The 8,687-nt window shown below is 37.3% G+C and overlaps 1 pseudogene; it reads right to left on the minus strand.

The window, feature by feature from the left end:
* Nucleotides 1–4,117: 4,117 nt before the first annotated feature.
* Nucleotides 4,118–4,679, minus strand: LOC107531342 (tRNA-splicing endonuclease subunit Sen15 pseudogene; annotated as a pseudogene).
* Nucleotides 4,680–8,687: the final 4,008 nt, after the last annotated feature.

Consider the following 8,687-nt stretch of genomic DNA (forward strand, 5'->3'; position numbering starts at 1 on the left):
AATAGCATTTGTTAAAATGGCTGCAGACATTCCTCTCTGCCTAGAGAAGTTATTGGGATTATCTTATTGCCTGGATACCTGTGTGACTTCCTGTTATCTGAAATACTCTGTAGGTCAGTAGAGGCCAGTGAATTTGCTTCATGGACTGGGTTGGCAAGGCACTGTGGAGATTGAGAACACCAATGTGATGACATCAGTGCCCTGAACTTTCAAGTCCTTCTAATATTTGATGTTAGCTCGAGGCAGGAGCTAGGGTCCTTGGTTAACTGTAGACCAGGCAGAGATACCTCTGGTTGGCATAAAATAGCCAGCAAATGAAATACAAACATGGTTCATTAATTTTTTTTACTTAAAAGTATTTTCTAGGTGCCTGTTTTCTTAACATTTGAATTAAGCATAGTAGTTTATTGAAAAAATTGAATTGGAAAAAAGAGGGAGACTTTGTTTCAGTTCTCCTACCTAAGAGATTAAATGACATACCCATACATGATTGACTTTGTATGAAGGTTAGTGAGAACAGCTGGCTGATAGTGTGTCTCAAATGCCTGAATAGAACTTGCACTTTGATCATTGCACCTGTTAAACACATTTGGCTTTAAATCCAGGCTATTTGTTATTAAAGTGTTAGCTGGGAAAATCTATAAGGTAAATTTTCAGTAAATTATAAGTAGATCATTTGGAAGCAAAGCATTGGAGTAAAAGACAAGGGTTGTGTATAAATCTGTTTCTTGAAAGCTTGATGCAGATAATGGAACCAAAAGCATAGAGAGCAAAAAACTGAAAACAACGTCTACGTCTACATGTCCACCCCCTTCAATAAACAGTCCATCCATATAATGGCTTACTGTGTGGCACATGAGTAGAATGAGTTAGATCTCAGCTTGCTGACCTGGAAAGATGTCCATGACACGTTATAAAGTAGGAAAAAGGTGAGGTGCAGACTCCCATGTATAGCATGATCTCATTTCTTAGAAAAAAAGCATAAACTTTTGTAAGTAGGGAATGAATTTAAACGGTGTGCATTTGGGGTCTCCAGAGAAACAGAACTAATAGGTGTGTGTGTATGTGTGTGTGTATACACATGATTTATTTTAAGGATTAGGCTCATGTGATTGTGGGGGACTGGTAAGTATGAAATCTAGGGCAGTAGGGCAGGTTAGCAGACTGGAAACTCAGCAGGATTTCTATATTACAGCCTTGAGTCAGAATTCCTCTCTGGGAAACCTTGGTTTTTCCCCTTAAATCCTGTAAGTGATTGAATGAGGCCCACTCATATTATGGAGTATAATCTTAAAGTCAACTGATTGCAGATGTTATTCAACATCTATAGAATACCTTCATAGTAACATCTAGACTAGTGTTTGCTGTACAACTAGGCACCTAGCCTCGCCAAGTTGATACAAAATTGAACCATCACAGAGTGGAAAAATTATTAATATTTTCTTTATGCAGAATTGTATTATATTGGTTCTAAAAGCTTACATTTTATGTATTTTTTTTCCAGCCACCACATATTTATTGAGTTTAGTATATATGCCAGTTACTGTGGAAGGTGATGGGATACACAGATGTTTAAAAGAAGATCCAAATGTAAATACAATTACAAAACTATTTGATCACACACCGAAAATCACTGTACCTAGTTTTCCACTAAAATGAAACAGACACAGCTGGGTTGTCTCCCTTTCCAAACTGTTCTGGACCTTTATTCACTTTAGCGGGCTTTGGACAGAACAACTTTGGTCAAATATACAGGGAACATTCTGAAACAGAGTCAACATTCTGAGACATACAATTTTAACAGTTTCTATGAGAAGGCTTTCAGTCAATCCGAAGGACACTTCTGGTCTTGTAGTAATCTGGGAACCACTGGTTATCAGATAGGACACAAATCTAACATTCATTGAGCTTTACATTTCTTTCTAAAGGTGCATCATTTTCCTAGCACTGTGATGGAAAGCCTCAAAAGGAATCAAGTGGTAGAAATCCTAATTAATCGTAAACTATTTTAGACTTCTTAGATCTGAAAACTGACGACTAGAGTTACAGAAACATACTGTTCTGACTTATTACATCTTCAGACTTTCTGGAGGAGCAGAGGGAGTCTAAAAGAGCTGCCAAGGCCTTCCATCAAGAGATTAACCAAAGAACATATATGCATATAAGCATATTCCATGGGCACAGACAATAGTGTGGGGAAGGCCTGGGATGGGGGTGAGCTGGGTGGAGGGGGGCAAAGGGAGAGAAAATGGGGGACATCTGTAATACTGCCAACAATAAATTAAAAAAAATAAACGTGAAATTCAAATGCCATCAAAGGAAAAAAGAAACTACTACAGACCAAGAGTGATGCTTTGATACCATTTTGTAATATTTCTACTTTTTGCCATTTTCCATTTTTGTTATTTTCGTTTTTCTAGAGTAATTAGCCATGACTTGGTTCTAATCAGTAGAATATGGCAAAGGTGAGAGGATGTGTAAGATCATGTTATGTAAGATTATGAGGTCTATCTTGCTGAGAAGCACCTTGTTGGCCTTGAGGAACCAACCAGTTGTGCTGGCAAGGCCCAAATGGCAGAGCTGAGAGTGGCCTCTTGCCAGCAGCCCACTAGGATCTGAGGTCCTCAGTCCAACAGCCAACAGGGAACTGAAAGCTGTTGATAACGGGTGAGGAAGCAGACCCTTCCCCCGCCAAGCCTCAGATGAGACTGCAGTCCTGGCCAGCACCTTGACTGCAGCCTTATAAAAGACTCAACTTTGAGATCTTAAATGGGTGCTGTTTTAAGTTGCAAAATTTGTTATATTACTATGCAATGATAGATAACTAATACAGATCTCAAGATACTTTTTAGAAACATGTTTATTATAAAAGTAATACAAGTAAAAACTCAAGTGTTGAAGAAAGACCAACTCATCCTTTTATTGCCTGCCATCCTGTATAACCATAGTTAGTAATTTATTTTGTCAACTTTTTATATGCTTGGTGTGTTATTTATAGCCACAATCATACCCATTTATACACTTTTATATTTTGCTTTTTTTTACTTAATATTTTCTCATGTTCATTATATTCTTTACTAATTTTTAATAAGTACGTAATGTACCATTCATTGGAGATATACATATGGTTGGCAAACTATGGGCCTGCATTTGTAAGTAAAGTTTTATTAGAACACAGTCATCCATGCCGATTTGTTTACCTATTATTTATTATTTTTGTGCTACAAACTGTAGAGTTGAGATGTGACAGAGACTCTATGGCCTGCAAAGCCTAAAATATTTACTTTCTGGAAAAGTTTATTAACCCCTGCCCTAAACTTTTAAGTGGTTTAATTTGGGCAATTACAAGTAATGTTACTTAGAACATCTTTGTGCAGATAATTTTTATACTTTAGGCAACTTAATTGGGATATAACAAAAGTGGAATAACTGGGCCTACTTCCTAAAGATGTTTTTAAGGCTTACACTGTCCCCCATTGCTTCTCTTTTAATAGTCTACTATGATATAGTGTTGTGGTAACAAGAAGGAAAGGAAGGCTCAGTACTCTGGTAGGTAGCACTTTTTCTGTTCCTTATTAATCCAGACATGTAAGTTAACACTCTGGATGACCATATTTATAGTTCTGATTTAAAGTAAACCAAAGAAGAATGTAACAGTAATTGCAATGGTAAAAACAATTAAAATAAATATTTTACTTTCTATTGGGATGAAAAAGCAGACTGAAGTAAACTCTCCAGGTATCGATATGTGTGTGAAAGGCATTCCAAGCTAGCTGCAGTGGCCAAAGGCATTGAGAGGCTGAGTGAGGGAAAGAGTGGCAGCCTCTAGGATGAGCCTGCAGCAGCAGTGAGCAAAGAGGCAGCTATGAGCGGGGGATGACAGAAGAAACATGAGTTCCACCCCTCTTACCACACTCCAGGCATAAACTTGTACACAACTGTAATTAAACTGTCTCCAGATAAGAAAGTTTTAGAGCAACTACCTCATATATTTGAACAACAAAACATTCTCCTATCTGGGAAAGTTTTATACTTTAGGAAAAAAATTGATGGAATGGGACTAGCTAAGTCAACCCTGACTGTCTCTGAGATAAAAGATTAAGCAGGTTGATGGGTCTCAAGTCCAATCTTGTATAAATAGAGTGAGCACCGGGAAGTTTAGGTGTCCTCTTCTAAGGGAAATATTCTGAGGGTCTGGCAGCATGAATCCATCAGTAAGTTTATAATAGACTATTGTGGAATCGGACTCCACTATGGCCAAAGTAAAGGACATCAGCAAATCTGGATCACCTTGCAATTTTCAAGACCCCTTCAAGATCTCTCTTATCCTATAATGGCCAAGGGAAGCACTGATAGATGTAAGCACCACAGTCTGTAACCCTTCTCCTATCTCAGTACCCACAAGGCAGATGAGCTGGAGACCTGGTAATCCCACACAGTTTACTTCATGCCAACTTTTACTCTCCGTGAGGTCCAGGTAAACCAAGAATGCTATATAAACTTGGGTAGTATCTCCTATGTATAATTCCATCATTTCTAAATACTTTGGGTGGGTGCCCATCCAGCGTCCTCCAGGGCCCATGGGTGGGCGATGCCACTGCTCCACCGCGAGCGCCGCCTGGGCCCACACCGCTGCAGCCCGGGGTTGGCTCCAGCTTGGAGTCGCCGCACTCTTCCATGCGTTACACCTTATATTTTATAAGAAAATCTTTAAAGCAAAAAAGACCTGCTTGGAATTCAGATGTCCAAATTATGGTAAGTGGGGGAAAATGGGAGTTGCAGTAAATATACGATTTATATTTTAATGATATAATATTTCTAAAAGTATATTAACTATCTGTCAAACTTAAAATTGAGCTGAAAGAATAAATGTGAAAGTTTTGCTTTTTATTTCAGTTTTTAGCTATTTTCTTTTAATTCAATGAACTTAATGTTTTATAATTAAAAATTTTTTAACCTTTATTTTTTTTTACAGTGGGGGGAAACCTCTAGATAGAGTCGATCATGTGGACTACGTACCTACCCTGTAAACTCCTGGGGTGTTTTACACAATACTTAGTCTCCCTTTGACTATACTACTTTCAGATTATACTGTTTTCATATGGTAGAGAGAGCTACATTTTCTCCTACGAGGTTTTGCTTCATTAATTGTAATCTTGCAAATATATTTCTGAAACATTCCACAGTACTTTACGGAAAGAGAAGCTGACTAAATATAAGCTATTGCAGATCTCCACAGAATGTATGTGTGAGAGTTCTGATGATTCTAGATTTAAAAGGAATCCACATCTTAGAGGAGAGTTACAGATATCCAAGAACTGCTTAAGGCCACTGGCAGACTTCATCTTGAATTGCATCACTATTCTATTTTGTGCTTTTTAAACAATAATTTGCAGATAGTAGATAATGCAATAAATACTTGTTGCATTAAATGGAAGCAGCCTACAAGATTTGCCCATTACTTCTGGGATTCTTCTTCTTCTTTTTTTTTTTTTTAAGTTTCTTTACCTTTATTGTTGAGAGTATTACAGATGTCCCCTTTTTACCCCCATTGATTCCCTCCACCCCACATCCATCCCACCCCCAGGCCTTCCCCAGACTAGTGTCTGTGTCCATGGCTTATGCTTATAAACATGTAAGTTCTTTGATTAATCTCTCCCCACCCACTCCCCACTCCCCACCTTCCCTCTGACATCCCTCAGTCTGTTCCATGCTTCTATGTCTCTGGATCCATTTTGTTCGTCAGTTTATTTTGTCTATTATATTCCACATATAAATGCGATCATGTGGTACTTGTCTTTCTCTGACAAGCTTATTTCACTTGACATAATACTTTCTAGTTCCCTCCATGCTGTCCCAAAGGATAAAAGATCCTTTTTTATAGCTGCACAGTATTCTATGGTGTGAATCTGTCACAGCTTTTTTATCCACTCATCTGCTGATGGGCACTTGAGCTGTTTCCAGATCTTAGCTATTGCAAATTGTGGTGCTATGAACACAGGACTGCATAAGTTCTTTGCGATTGGTGTTTCAGGTTTCTTAGGATATATTCCTAGAAGTGGGATCACTAGGTCAAATGGCAGATCAATTTTTAATCTTTTAAGGAAACTCCATACTGCTTTTCATAGTGGCTGCACCAGTCTGCATTCCCACCAGCAGTATACTGGGTTTTCTTTTCTCCACACCCTTGCCAGCACTTGTTGTTTGTTGATTTGTTGATGGTAGTCACTCTGACATGTGTGAATTGATACCTCATTGAGGTTTTAATTTGCATCTCTCTGATACTTAGTGACGTTGAGAATTTTTTCATATGTCTCTTGGCCATCTCTATGTCCTCTTTGGAGAAGTGTCTATTTAGGTCCTTTGCCCATTTTTAAATTGGATTGTCTGTCTTCCTTTTGTTAAGTTGTATGAGTTCCTTATATATTTTGGATATTAACCCTTTATCAGATGTGTCCTTGGCAAACATGTTCTCCCATACAGTGGGCTCCCTTTTCATTTTGTTGATGGTTTCTTTTGCTCTGCAGAAGCTTTTTATTTTATTTTAGTCCCATTTGTTTATTTTCTCCTTTGTTTCTCTTGCCCTAGGAAATGTATCAGCAAACATATTGCTACGAGAGATGTCTGAGATTTTGCTGCCTATGTTTTCCTCTAGGATTTTTATGGTTTCATGTCTTACATTTAAGTCTTTTATCCATTTTGAATTTACTTTTGTGTATGGTGTAAGTGGGTGGTCTAGTTTCATTTTTTTGCATGTACCTGTCCAGTTTTCCCAACACCATTTATTAAAGAGACTGTCTTTACTCCATTGTATGTTCTTGTCTCCTTTGTCAAATATGAATTGACCATAATGGCATGGGTCGATTTCTGGGTTCTCTGTTCTGTTCCATTGATCTATATGTCTGTTCTTGTGCCAGTACCAGGTTGCTTTGATTACAGTGGCTTTGTAGTGTAACTTGATACCTGGTATTGTGATCCCTCCAACTTTGTTCTTCTTTCTCAAGATTGCCATGGCTAGTCGGGATGTTTTTTGGTTCCATATAAATTTTTGAAGTGTTTGTTTTAGATCTGTGAAATATGCTATTGGTATTTTAATAGGGATTGCATTGAATTTATAGATTGCTTTGGGTAGTATGGACATTTTAATGATGTTTATTCTTCCAATCCATGAACATGGTATATTTTCGCATTTGTTTATATCTTCCTCTATTTCTTTTTTCAGTGTCCTGTAGCTTTCCGAGTAAAGGTCTTTTATATCTTTGGTTAAATTTATTCCTAGGTATCTGATTTTTTAGTTGCAACATTAAATGGGGTTATTTTTTTAGCTTCCTTTCTCAGAGTTCATTATTGGTATATAATTTTGTATCCTGCTAACTTGCTGAATTCATTTATTAAATATAGTAGTTTTTTGGTGGGGTCTTTAGGATTTTCTATGTACAATATCATGTCATTTGCAAATAATGACAATTTTGTTTCCTCCTTTCCAATTTGGATGCCTTTTATGCTTTCTTCTTATCTGATCGCTGTGGCTAGGACTTCCAGTACTATGTTGAATAACAGTGGTGGAAGTGGACATCTTTGTCTTGTTCCTGTTCTTAGGAGAAATTATTTTAGTTTTTGCCCATTGAATATGATGTTGGCAGTAGGTTTGTCATATATGGCCTTTATTATGTTGAGGTATGATCCCTCTATTCCCATTTTGCTGAGAGTTTTTTTTTTATCAAAAATGGATGTTGGATTTTATCGAATGCTTTTTCTGCATCTATTGATATGATCATGTGGATTTTTGTCTTTCAGTTTGTTTATGTGATGTGTCATGTTTATTGATTTGTGCATATTGTACCAGCCTTGCATCCCTGGAATAAATCCCACTTGGTCATGGTGTATGATCTTTTTAATATATTGCTTGATCTGACTTGCTAATATTTTGTTGAGGAATTTAGCATCTATGTTCATCAGGGATATTGGCCTGTAATTCTCTTTCTTTGTAGTGTCTTAATCTGGTTTTGGAATTAGGCTAGTGGAATTAGGCTAAAGAGTTTGGAAGTGTTCCTTCCTCTTGGATTCTTCTGGGATTTTTAATGTTCTGTTTTCTCAAGGTCACAAGGAGTCTGTGAGAATTGGGATGAGATTGCTATAGGTAGCATTTTCAACTGATTGCTTTATTCTCCAAGTTGCAGAGAATTCAGAACCTCTGTCAGCCAGTTCAGTTCAGGCTGAGATTTTTAAAAAGTGTGGTAAAATAAATTTATCATTTAAGCCATATTTAAGTGTACAGTTCTGTGACATTAAGTACAGTCACATTGTTGTACAACCACTACCACCATCCATCTCTAGAACTTTTGAGATGATTTGTTTTGAGTGGATCTTGGTCCTTAGTTCATTAGCAGTGTTCATGTTTATGGTCCTGTTACAGGCCCAAGCTGGAAATTAAGATCCCAGAACTTGCATCTGGATACTTTTTTTTGTATGTAATACACGTAACATAAAATTTACCATCTTGGCCATTTTTAAGTTACAGTTTAGTGGTATTAAAATACATTTACATTGTTTTGCAACCATCACCACCATCCATTCCTATAACTTCATTTGTAGCACTGACACCCCATACCCAGGAAACAACCCCTCATTCTCTCCTCCCATTACACTTTCTGTTTTTATGATTTTTGACTAATTTAGATACCTCA

Source organism: Miniopterus natalensis, chromosome 2, assembly GCF_054644295.1.
Source record: "Miniopterus natalensis isolate mMinNat1 chromosome 2, mMinNat1.hap1, whole genome shotgun sequence".
In the NCBI taxonomy this organism is placed as follows: Eukaryota; Metazoa; Chordata; class Mammalia; order Chiroptera; family Miniopteridae; genus Miniopterus; species Miniopterus natalensis.